General features: G+C 38.4%; 1 protein-coding gene across 3 annotated transcripts in view; it reads left to right on the forward strand.

The window, feature by feature from the left end:
• The window catches only part of LOC129362832 (protocadherin-1-like), a 190,974-nt gene that overhangs the window by 39,851 nt on the left and 137,287 nt on the right, over window positions 1-13,836 (forward strand). The window lies entirely within an intron of this gene.

Below are 13,836 nucleotides of genomic sequence, written 5' to 3' on the forward strand. Positions count from 1 at the left end.
AATGAATCAAAAACTACATATGGGCAGAAATAATACAAAATACAAAGTTCAATTATCTGGTTGCATTAATGTGCATATTAAAAGTTAATTGAAACATCTACTTATTTACTGTCAACATTCAGCTTTTCAGAATACCTCCTCAGTTTTCTTTCTGCTCTCTCACCTCACACCCTCATCACGCCAGGTCTATTGTTCCAGAATTCACACTCCCAGTATTTATTCACCTCTCTCTCATTCCTCCTGGCTGATTCCCCCTGTTAAAATCTTCTTACTTCCCCTGAATATCCTGCTGCCTTTTTGATTTGGATTCTTGATTTTGTTTGACTCTGGCTCCCTGTCTTCTCTATGATTTTTGTAAGCGTTTTTTGTTTGTTTGTTGTTTTTTTTTTTTTTTTTTTTTACCCCTTTCCTCATCTGCAAGCTGCCTCTCTGCATTTTGATCCACTTTAAAACTACATATCATGACAGGGGCTTTTAGTTGCAGGCAGGACTGGTGGATCTCACCAGTCAGATCTTAATCTAATCTTTCAAGTGTTGGAATTTTTTCTTCAGTCACTTCAAGAATTTGAATGACTTCAAACTGTCAACAGTGTTTTCCTCCAGGGATAACTGAAACCACATATCAATACACCAGTCAGGAATTTAGAGCTTAGGCCCTATACTGTTATTTCTAGATGTTGTATACTACATCAACAGCAAACCAATCTTGATTTTTATGCGCCAGGAAACATGTCTTGCTCCTTTTTTATGGTCTTTTTGACAGCCTACACTTCTTTAAAATTGTGGTTTAAAATAGTCTATTAGAGTTGAGTAAACCTAGAAATAAAATATGCATTAGCTGTTTGTTATGTAAAATAAATGCACTAAGAAAAAGGCTAGTGCCAGAATACATGCATAAGATTTTATTTTAGCAATCATTTTGAATGGTAATTAGAACATTAGCATCCTTGCTATGTTAATACACAGTCCTCTAAGCAAAACAAGCTCTTGGGATATGGTTAATTCCTGGTACCAAATATTCACAAAACTAATTTCTAAATCATCTCATATAAAATATTAGATTTGTAAAACCCTGCCCATTGTTCAATTCTTTACTTCCTACAGAAGGTCCGAGAAAAGTTTGATTGCAGAAGGCAAGGATTCTGAAGTTTTTCATTTTACCTATTCGAAAAACGGTACATAAGATCTTTATAGGTACAATAAATAACAGCTGCTGCTGTTGTGTGTACAGTTTGTGAAGGGGGTCTGACAGCAAAGATTCTGATGATGTTTTTTTTTTTTTTTTTAAATGCAAAGAGTTTTTTCCATGAGCCATAAAAAACACAATAAACCACCTCAGATTAGTTCCCCTTAGTTCCCCTTACTGTCTTCTCAAGCCCCAAACACACACACCAAACATGGACACACAAACAAAATTAGAAAGTCTTATGTGGATTTAAAAAAAAAATAATTATAAATTAAAGATTATGAATTAGTATTATTTGTGCACTCATCAATATTTTAGCTTCAAGTTGGGATCCTAATATGTCAGCATGTCTAAACATAACGCCAAATTACTGACAAAGTGGCTTAAGAAAAACAAGTCAGTGTTTTAGAGAAGCTATAAGTCCTGATCTTAGTCCCATTGAAAATAATAGTTGGCAGAACTAAAAACGTACATGTGCAAGGTAAATAAACCTGCAGTCAGTAACTGACTGTTGATTTTATTGGCTCCTCCTACGTGAATGACGTCACATGGAAGCATTTGTTGATGTTGACGTTGAACTGCAGGGGAGCCCGTTCCATGCAGTTCATGTGTATGCAAGTGACAAGTGAGTATTTCTGTTGTACCAACTTTGATATTGTTGCATGTTATGATGACTGACTATTGCATGTGCCAGGTCTGTGAATATTCATTCTATTTCCTTTACTTTACTGACGACGTCTGTTCTGGATGCACGCCAGTTGATTAGCCACTTGGCTAACTGGTTAGTGCTAAGTTTAATGGCAGCGTATTGAGGTCATCGATGCTTCTTTGTTTGGTTCTTGGTTCGGGCATTATAAAGACTATAACTGCTTCACGGTAAAGTGTCAAGAGTAATTTCATTTGCGCTTTTAACCCAATATGCGCAGCCGCGTTTTTTTTTTTTTTTGTTTGTTTGTTTTTGTTTTTTGCACCGGAAGTATCGCGTTTCAGACTTTCAATTTAAAACTTCATATTTACACATTTAAATAGCCTTGGTTAAAACGTGTTTATTATTAACTCTTATGTTAATAATAAACATAAGTTTGATGGCCATTGTGAGAAAGGCTTGCAGTATTCAGTTATGCCCCATGAACTTATTAGTACATTATTGCGAGAGAACATTGTTAGGTAATGCAAAACAAAACAAAACAAAACAAAAAAATCTCCATATCCCCACCGGGGCTCCGTAGAATGCACCACCATTCTAGAAAACTGATGCAAGAAGCTTATGGATGGATACCAAAAATGTTTGACCCAATTCAAACGTTTGAAAGACAATTGTAACTGACCAAAAGCAGGAACAAAATGTTGTCTCTAACAACTTATTTTAGGAGTCAGGGGGACAGTAGAAGTCTGTCCTGTAGGTATGGGTGGCTGGTTCAAATCCCTAATTTGTCTGTGTCAGTCTTTGTGTCCTTGTCTGCTGTAGTGGTCAGAGGGCCAGGTGGTGCTGGTGAAAGGTAGCTTCAATTCTATTAGACTGCCACAAGGCAGCTGTGGCTGCAGTGTAGCTCATCACTAAAATAATGCTCTTCATTGTGGGAGTTCCTGTGAACCTAAAGTATCAGCACTTGGCTCTTCTCTCATGAACCCAGTCAAACAAAAAATTATTTTCTGCTGTAGACCCCAAAAATATACAAAAAAAAGCAGCATATAAATAGTATTTTGTTTGGCAATTATTGTTTGAATAAGTGCAGCTGCAGAGAACTTATTTAGCACAAAACAAGTACACTGAGGCAAGAATTAAGTGGCTTTACTTTTCTCTATGTGTCTTTATGCAATGTGTGTGTGTCAGGCTGGAGGAGGGTTGCCACACTAAATTGGCAAAATGAGGTGTAAATGTCTTGAGGCAGATGAGCTGCCTTAAGTGAATGCAGCTCTGAATATTTTACCCGCAGCTTTATGAAACCATAAGTGTGTATGTGAAGGAGTGTTTTTGTTACACGGTGTGTGTGTGCGTGTGTGTGTGCATGTGTGTACAGCCATGGCGAATCAACGTCTGTCATTCAGTTTGGGTTCTGACAGCTAGAAGAGGCAGAAAGTCCCTAAACGCCTCAGAGAAACACTTAACTGCCTCCACTGCTGCTTAGACGGCTCTTTTATTATAAGTGCATGTCAAGGAAAGTGTGTGAATGTTTGCGTTAGAGGTGAGCTGTGTGGAGCATGATCGTCTCATTATGTGCGGTAATGATCTGCGGCCCGATGCACTGGAGAATCTATTGACTGCTTTCAACACTGGAGTTACACCTGAGCTGCTCTACTTGACCTTCACTTTGCCTGAAAGTGATTAAAGGTTAAAGAAACTCTTGAGGTTTGACTTATGGCGTGTTTTGTTTTGCATAAAATCCAAAAGGTAATAGTTTGGATTTTGCTATGCTGCCTGTTTGAAGGCAGCATAGCCTTCCAATAGGGCATGCTTCAAAGTAAAGTTTGTGAGGACATTTGTCAGATCAAATGTCCTGAAAGAAAAAGTTTGTTTGATCACACTGAATTGTCGTTTTGCTTGTTTTTAAGGTCTAAACATTTGAAAGGTAGCTCTAAACCTGTGGGACCTTCATAGATTGTTATCACACAAAATTAAAAATGTAATCATTTATTTAATTTTCGGTGACATATATCCATAAAAACCCAACAGTTCATTAAAAAGTGGATCTCCAGTTGTAGCAGACTTCCTGCCTCCTAAACATATTAACGCATCAGAAGTCTTTATGGTTGGAAAACATTAGAATTACTTGGTGTATCTAATGCAGTTGTATTCATTAATTTAGAACATGCATTATGATAAGGTTAATTTGTCAGATTCAAATTACTCTTTGAAAATATCATTTTAGCAGGTCATAAGTACTTTTAATTTAGTCCATATTGCTCTATTATTTTTTTAATTGGTCTGTAATGTTAAATGTTGTGTCTTTCTTAGCTGAAAGCAGATGATGATCATAATTAACAGAAATAGACTTGAAAACATCAGTCAGTCACATTTTTCACTGTATTAAGCAACTGAAGCACTGAACTATTTTTGTTTTACTGAATATGATTGCATATATTTTATATCTAATTAACAAAAAACAGAATATCATTGATCTGTTTTACATGTTCAACAGCTGCAATTTTGTTGGCCAGGAGGCACAAGCAGCACTGAAAAGAAATCACATATATTTCTACTAGTCTTATGTACTCTTATTGATAAAAAGCATAAAGAACTCAGAAATACATTTGTCCACATGCTGACCAGCGATGGAGATTCAAATGACAACATTTCAATACAGTGGAACAGCTACACATTGAGCAGGACCTTATACAATTTATGAATTTTGGGTTTTCAGTGAGACTGGGTGATTTTCAGTTTGCCATTGCCCAAAGCTTGGAGCTAAAAAGTACCAATAGGAAATCAACACACAGTGGTTCCCCATGCAGCAAGCAGTATGAAGCAGAATGAAGTCCTAATCTGGACCGTAAATGGCTTCTAAATTTGGTCAGATATAATTCAAGAGTCAACTGGATTTTGATCTGAAAATGTGTTTATTACTCAGAGTCTGCAGAGTTGTTATACTCAAGTCTTCTGTGCAAAGTGCCCTAACTCGGTGTGAGAGCTGATCTAATCTTTGGCTCAATTCGATTTGTCTGTCTGCTCTGGAAATATTTCCTTATCACTTGCTGAACGCTGAGTGGTAATGTTTCGTTTCTGTTTTCTTCTGTAATCCTACTGATTAGGAAAAGTAACCTGCAAGTATCCGGTTGTTTTTGGTCTGACTCTGGGTGTTGCAACTGTCTGGTTGTTCTCAATGAGGAAATGACACCAAAAGAGGAATAGCATTGCCTTTAAATTTAAAGGACAAGCAGTGTGCCTGATTAACTTTAGATGAGCTCTGGTTTCAGGGCAGCATAGGCTCAGCTCTTCTGCTCTCTGAGCATCATCAGCAGCAGGCAGGAGCAGAACCACCATCTCTGACAGTCTCTGAAATGTTTGTTCACCCATTGTGCTGATGACCTTTAACCTCGAGACTGTGGCTGAGCTGTAGCTAAGTGGAGCTTTTTTCCAGATGAAAGACTCACAGAAATGTCTGGAATGTATAAAAATTCCAGTTTTTTTCTTCCTCTTTTATTTTGCCTGTTGTTTGATCTCTTGCTGGAATCCAATATAACTGATGAAAACACACATTTCAAAATGCATTAAAAAAGGGTTATAAAAGAGCTGTAACTACATGCAACCGGACGCTGCGCTCTTCCTCCTGCTTTTGTACACTATGAAAAATTGACGTTGTGCAACACAAGTTGGCAAAAACTACAAAGTAAATCTGAGCTTTGGAGGCAAGATTAAAGAGGGAGCTACACCAGTTAAACTCATCAAAGTGAAGGAGTTTTATTTTTTTTAAAGTAGAGCAAAGCTTTTAATGTCTCCACAAGGAGACGAGTAAAGTTTTATATACATTTCAATAAAACATCCTGTCATTGCATTGACTTTGGTGCAAAAATATATGATATTTGAATGATTTCTGTAATATGTAAATGAGAAAATACCAACTTGACTAAGACGTAAAGCCATTTATGGAATTTTCTATAGGATTTTTACAGAGTGGTAAAACATTGGGAAATTATGGAAGGTCTGTTTAGCACCTTGAAGCAATCATTGGTCTTGGACTGAGAACAGGAACCAGCAGGCATATGCGGTACAAAGCATTGCCAGCACTTAATAAAGGTAGATAGATGTCACATTTGTTTTTTTTTTTATAGGAAGTAGCCTTTGGATGTGATGTCTTCTTTTGACCTAACAAGGATAGTAACTCGGTAAGGTTTAAAAAACGGTGTCAGCCAGCCAAGGCTACATTAGCATCAAAGAACCCTTCATGTTGATTTATTTTTCTTTCATCCTGTTCATTTGGCAGCATTTTGGGCTCTCTGTAGAAAACAAAATTGTAAGGGTGACAAAAAAAATATGAATGATTTGTAGGATCAGATTTGTTTACATTAATCTGTCTCATTTCAGATTTAGTGGAGTTTCAGAACACCTAAGGGAAATGGAGTGGCCAAGCTCAGGGATCATTAAGAGACTTGTGGAGGAATATCATTTTGTCACGACTTTGATGCACTAAAGAACCTGTGCAGCGAGCAAGGGACATTTGTAATAATCAACAGATAAATACAGTTTGACATGGCCTCATCTCGAATGGCAGAATCAACTTGACGAAAGCATTTATAGACGTTTTGTTGTAGTTTCCTGACCAGAGGATGAAGAGTAAATACTATATTGCCAGGGTATAAATCTTAATTCAGCACAATCACAAATCATCCAAATGTTTTTAAAACAAAATGTTAAATTTTATATGACATAAAAGACAAAGTATGACAAAATCAGTATAATTTTATGCTGAAGAAGACTTTAAATTAATCTCTAAAACTGGTCAATATTCATATTTTTAGCATTCAGCTTAATGTAAATTTGAAGACATTTAGAGCTCTAGAGATGGATTGAATTTGAGTCTTGAAAAGGATGGAATTTCTAACGGGAACCTGGTATGGGACTCAGAGATTCTGAGCCAAGCACTTTGGCCTCTCTCTTTTAGTTTCAGTGTCGTCTCTGTGTCAGGGTCACTGGTGTTGGTTTAACTGAGGAGAGACCTCTTTAATTTTGAATGCCATTGAAGCTGAACTGGCTGTTAACAGAGAGCAGTACATTTCTGTCCTGTTTGGTCAAATAAAGTTGTGTTATCCAGGGTGTCCCCCAGTGTATTACAAGCCTGGCGGGCCACCAGGCTTTACTTGTAACCCCACCAGGCTTAGCAATGCTTGTTTAAGTTTTATTAAATGCTTGCATTTTTTTAAAGACTTTATAGTTGGTGTTCAGATATTAAACTTCTAATCTTCCAATAGCACATAATTATCAAGTGATATTTTCAATTTATTTTTTAACTCAAAAACACAGCAAGCTGCTGGATGCCAAGCGCCCCAGCCACCGGGCCTAGCAAGACCTTGCTTATGTAAACCATTATGCATCTCTATTTGAAAACTGACTGATTGTCAAATCGACGTCAAATCTCTTCAGTAAACTGCTGTACTGAACAGTCTGATGATCAGTAAACTCTGTTCTGCGTTGAACAAACGGCAGCATCGATTTGTCCACACAGCGAGTCCTACTGGGGTCACGTAGGTGGGGACTTCTGCCTGAAACAGTGACATTGTCCTGCTGTGAATTTCCTGTGAATTACCTTTATGCTTTTGTTTTTGCAATATTTCCTGTTGTGGCATTTTAAACATCCAAATCGGTCTAGCAGTTGACCACCACATTTACATTGCTAATGTTGGCCTGGGGGGAGGCTGTGCACTGACTGAATGCATGTTTCCTGAACTTGTACAAATGCTCTGCAGCAGTGCAGTTCAGCAGTTTTCATTCTGAGCAATGTGTGGTATTATTTTGCAGTCACAGCAGAGGACAAACAGGTCAAGTTCCTAGAGCAAAAGTCAAACTAAATAAACAGAAGATGCATATTTCATGAGCTCATTATATTATTTCTAAATGAAAAACTTTCAACCTATCAGATGATAAATATTCAGATATTCCTCAGGTCATGTTGAAATGTTAAAGGATATCATTTTGAGAAAATTTTAGAGAGAAGTTTAGCTGCATATCACTATTTTTCAACTCTGGTGTGTGGATTTCCCCAAAGTGTCACATATTGTCTTTATTTCCTCCCACAGACATAAGCACAGACAAGTATGAATGAGTCATGCTACTGTTGTCCTGGTTGAATCTGTCAAGATGACTGCAAGGGTTTGTGTCGGAAAAGGAGCGATGATCCACTGCAGCGAGGATGAATTTATCTTCCTACATATTCCAACATGCCTCCTCATACAGAGTGTACTAGTAAACACTGATCTGATTTTAAAAGATGTAAAAGTAAACTAATCACGCAAACTTATTCCGGTCAGGTACGTTGCCTTCTATGTGCAATGCCCACTTCACACCAGAAAGGTGGAAAAAAATCAGCTAGAAAGTAGTTGGTGTTTGAAGGGTTTTATGTCTTGAGGGGGGAATTAAAAACACTGCAAGCTCCCCACTGAGTGTAGTTCTGTGCACAGCAATATGAAGTTTGCTTGGTCATAATGAATTTGAAGCAGGACTGACAGTACCGGCCTCACAAGTCTTGCTTCCTCAGAATGTCCTCGAGGTTCGGACAGAGTGGCTGCTACATTTCAACGCTTCCCTTCTCCAGAACCAATGAGATCACGCTACACTCTGCTCTGGTTTCCATTATGGTTCTACCTTCCGGACAACGACGGAAGGCTGGATGTGCGTGAGGTCCTGCACAAAGAAACTGCAAAGCACACAGCATCTGCAGTGATCAGAAGTTGCTGGTTTTAGTGTGGGCTCAAACATGGGACCTGCTGGTGTTATTTATCAAAGAAAAACAACCGGGTTAGCACTTGCACCAGGACAAACACAGAGGACCTGGGTTTGTGGGTCAGTGGATACACATCGGAACAACAGGCAGGATGAGTGACATGTTTGGGAGTCTCTCAGGGAAGATCCAAACATCGACCAGCCTGGAACAACTATCCATCCGTGACGAATGACAGAGAGGGCCAATAGCAAATCATCGACAGATTAATGGAGGGTATGCGTGTGCGTTTCATAGCAGAATGTGTTGCTTCTGCTTTTTCACACACATACGCACACATACACACATCAGGTTTCAACTGGTGTGTTAGAGCAGAGCTTGGATTCAAAGTTTGATGTTAGTGGAGATGTCAGGAGACACCGAGGATGCTCAAAACCACTGTGATGCTGTCACTGATAAAGGGTTGGGTTCCTTTTCATTACTTATAGAGGTTACTCACCCAACATGGGCATGAATGCTATGTTGATTTTAGACAATTTTCAACAATTTATTTTAACACTTATTTTTCAGGATGAAAAAATAAGTTATGTCTTCAACATAAAAGTTACATTTTTGTAAACAAAAACTTGCTTCACATATTTTAAGTTATGGATTATTTTCCTATTCCAGAAGAGTTAGAATCATACATACAAGCTCATGTCTGAACACAAATACTTGGATACTTTGATGACTATCTCCTAACAACTTGTTCAATAATCACAGGATTTTTGTTAACTGTGAAACCTTGTGGAATGATCTTGGCTGGATAGTTGACCACTCTTCTTGGCAGATTTTATTTAAATCAGATAGTTTTTCAGCAAGGACAAAGCTTCAAAAACCTTCGAAAAGGCCAAATCAGGAAACAGGAATCAGTCCATAGTGAAATGACATAGGCTTTGTTGTTGCTTACTATAATGTTTAAGAAGTTCCAAGTTCATGGCAGGTTTGGGCCAAATGGGTTAGCAGTTTTTCAACACTGAGTGATTTGTTTAAGGGTGATAATTTGGATCAGTGGTTGAGAAAATATGTGAGAGTTTTAAGAAGCCAGAGAGCCCACACACAAAGCAATACTGGTTTTAGATTTTGGAATTAATAAATAAGCCTGATGTCAAACTGTTTTAAAAGCAAAAAAAACAATAAGTTGATGTAAAAATACTGTTTCTTTTAGGTACATAAATTATCAGCAGCAAACAACGTATCGCCAACTACAGCTTAGAATAGCTCATCGATTTTATTAATGCAGTAGCCATGTCAAAACATTATCAATCATTGAGAAGTTTTAATTATTATTGTCAAACATTATCAAACACATTTTGAAAGCAAAAAAAAATAAAAAATCATAAATATGCAGAGCCAACCATGAGAATCAACCCATAGTGGCCCCGGGGCCCTAAGTATCTGCAAAGTTTGCTTATGCCTTGGACCAGCCCTGGTGAGCTCATGAATCTTGTTGACTTTGTGGCACTCATGGCCATCTTTCACGTTTGCACAAGCTGAGTCAGAGTGACTGAGTGTGACGGACAGTAAACAGCCGTATCATTGGTTCTTGGTTACAAAAATGCATGCTTATTCTCGCCACGACACAGATGTTTGCCATTACTGAGTGTACCTTCACTACCCGGATTTCTGCTCAATTTCCCCCCCATCCTCCCGATCCCCTTGGTTCCTTTGTTGCTTTTTCTTTGATGTAGGTGCCCTTGCTTTTTGGTTTCTGTCTTTTGCAGTTTTTTTCCCTCCAGTTCATTCAGAGTTTATGACTGTATCCTTGTGGCACAAAGCACAAAAGAATTTGAGGGAACAGATTTTTATCAAACCCATGGGTTATTCACAACAAAATGTGCTTTCATTTTAATATGGGGAGCATAGACATGTTCAGAACTGGTGCTCTTCACTTTACATTGTATCATGTAGTTACAATAGGACAGAAAAAACTGCTTTTGTATTTTTGGAATAATTGTCCTGCTGACCCAGATTGGTCCAACGATTATGGCCTCACATATGACTGTGGTATACTTTGGGAAACAGGAGTTGATGATTAACTCGGTGATCACGATGCCCAAGCACTGTGGTTGAAAAACAAGTCCGCATTACCACTCTTCCACCACTGTGCTTGACGACTTGTGTGAGGTATTTGTGCTGAAGTGTTCTGTACATTGTGACCAAACATCTTTACCTGGACTTTGTTCCTGAAATTTTATGGTGCGGTACATCAATTTCTTTTCTACCATATACTTTATTCAAGTGAAGAGTTTGGGGTAGCATCAGATGCCTCTTTAAGGCATTTGTTATTGTCTTTCTGCCCAGGACATTTGCTTTTAAAGAGCTGCTCATACTAATGATGACTTGCTCAATTTCAAAAGTTGTGGATTAAGAAAAAAAAAAAAATGCACGGTTTCCTTTCTGCAAGAACAGAACAAAGAACAAAGGGAGGATGTAGCCACAGAAGCGATGCTTTATGAGCATAAATACAAAACTTCCTGTCCAAGTAGCTGGCTATGTGTACTTTTGTTGTTTCTAGTAGATTCTGTCTTGCTTGAAAAGATTCCATTTTCACTTCTCTTTCTATAACTTTTGTATTAATTTTGTAGTTTCTACCCACCTGTAATGGGTAGGAATCACCCATTACAGATTAAAGGTCGTTTGTATTCTCTCCTAAAGTTTGATTTCTGGATACTCCTTTTTGGTCCACATTAAACCAGCGATTTTTCCAGAATCTTTCAGTTACTGGTCTACTTTGTTTATTTCCATCAATGTTCCCAGTTAAAGTCCAGGTCTCCTCTATGAGGTCAGGGGTTGAGACTGGGGTCCTGCTGGTGTTACGCTTCTGCACGTGGTACCGGTTACCTACTGGTTATCACCCCCCCCTCCACCAGGTGTTTGGTGATTAATGAGGGCCTTTTCTATCAATCTCCTGGTAATGGTCAGGAAGTGGCCACCCACACCACTGACCTCACAAACCCCCTCAGCATGCTGGGTAACAAGCAGAGCATCGCTCGACATAATGAGGCTCTTTCATCCTCTCTGTTCTTTGCACCCCTCTGTTTTCCCCTCTTGCTGGATTAGGATAAGGAGGAACAATTCTGGTGGAGATTTTTTCAGGACTGACCTGAAGTGTCCAGAGAACAGAAGCGCTGTTCAGGATCAATGTGATCAAGAGCTTCTGTGTAGCTCCAGGGCTCGCAGAAGCTCTGAGTTGCAGCTTTTTGTTTCTCTGATCTGTGACTAGGACTTCAAAGGAAGCTAAATTAGAGAAAGTGTTTGTCTTTTTGTTTCTTTTTTAGTATATGAAGGGTGTTTCAACAAAGTAAGTACTTCTGGAAGCCATAGCTCTCCTACTGAGCTACAATGCTGCAAAAAAGTCTTTTTTTTTTATTACTAGACAACAATTACTTGAGTAAATGCAAAATCCATCCATAGTTTCATGTGTTCAACAAGCTGAACCTATTTGGACCTATGTGGATAAGCAATTTCTGTGTAAAACCCCCAAAATGCACTGCAATTAACCACATTTTTTGAAAATTGAGAACAAAACAACAACAAAAAAAACAAAGAATTATTATTTTTTTCATCCCAGAAGAAAGGAAAATTTAAGCAAACCAATGGTCAAATTGTAAAAATACCTGGATCTTTAACTGGAAACTTTATGAATTTAGTTTTATGAAACCTGTAAAGATTTCATACATTTTTACATTTCTAGCATTTGGAAATATAAAGGCTAACCTTTGCATTTCTAAAGGTTGGCCTTTTGAAAGGTGAAGAATCTGGATTCTTTTTGCTAGATGGTTGAGATTCTTCTGGGATTTTGCAGACTTGTTTTGTCTCAGCAAACCAACACACACTGACTTGTTGCTTCACTTTCAGTCGGCTCAGCAGGAAAATTGATGAGGATGTGGGTGGGGACCAGATGATTGCCACCCCTCCCAAATGAGCAGGAATAATTACCCCTGGCAGGTAAACGAGAAGCTGCTTAGGTGTTTGTGTAGGTTGTGTAAAAATAAACAAGAGGCTGGTTAATTATCCAAATTAAAACAATGCAGCAGAAATCATAGACCTCTTGAATTATATAATTCATGATCTGTTAATCAGCATAAATAAAATCCTGTTTGAAAATCAGAATTTAAAATTGCCATAACCTAAACAAGGAATGAAATGAAAACAGAACTGGTCAACTGTTTTTTTTTTTTTTAAAAAACATGGAGCTGAAATTTGACAAAAAGCTTTTTCTGTCTCATTTCAAACTTGGTATCCTGGCAGATGCTAATAAAGTGTGTCTGCCGCGACCTTTGATTCCTGGCCTCCTGATGCTCCTTTTTTCTGACCACCTCATTTCATGAACACACACACACACATGCATACGCAGAGAGACCTCCCCTTCACTTCCTAGTGACAAAGGCTCTAATGAGCCGGTGGAAGTAAGGGGATGGAGTTGAAAGGTTGAGCTTCGGCTCGGTGGTCAGCGGGTGGCGACGGATTTCTGTCTGAGCTTCAGGTCAGGGGTCAGCCGGCAACAGACAGACAAGGGTCAAAGGTGGAGCAGCGAAACAGTAGCTCGTCGCTGAGATATGTTTGTGGTTCTCATTTAGACTTTCAACGATTGCAGTTTTTCAACCCCTTTTGAAACACTGTCGAAACGTAATGCTCTGCAAAAGCATTAACACCTCTAGAAAGCCTTTTCATTTGTTCCAACTATGATCCTCAGAGTATCTTGTCTGGATTTAATGTGACAAACCAAGAAGAGCCTAATCACAAACAATGTTTCCACCTTCTTTTAGGTGTGTATATATGCTAAATTTGCACGTCTACATACTAAAATATTGGCCATTAATTTTTTTATTCTTTTTTTACAAAATGAGCAAGAGTTATTCTGTGTATTTAATGGTAGCAGCTTAAATCACATTTGCTGTGTCTTCTCCATAAATTTTGGTGGAGTGCACACAGTCCTTCACATGACCCTCCTACAAGCCAGATTGGCTAAGATTCAAAATATCTAATGCAGCCACTAACGTCAAATAAATCCATGGACATTTTCATTCAGAGAACTTGGAAATATGTCGATGGGCATCCCATACAACTTTATCTCGTCATTTATTTATTTCTAAGCTCTTTTCAAAATAACCTGAGGATATTCCCTCCCACCTTCAAAGTCTGTCCATCCCTACAAGACTCTGGAAAAGAGAGATGTATATTTTCCTTGTAGCAGCATCAGGCTGTCAGTCACAGGATGTTCGCTGCTGCTGT

Source organism: Poeciliopsis prolifica, unplaced genomic scaffold (assembly GCF_027474105.1).
Source record: "Poeciliopsis prolifica strain line A6 unplaced genomic scaffold, Auburn_PproV2 SCAFFOLD009, whole genome shotgun sequence".
Classification (NCBI taxonomy): domain Eukaryota; kingdom Metazoa; phylum Chordata; class Actinopteri; order Cyprinodontiformes; family Poeciliidae; genus Poeciliopsis; species Poeciliopsis prolifica.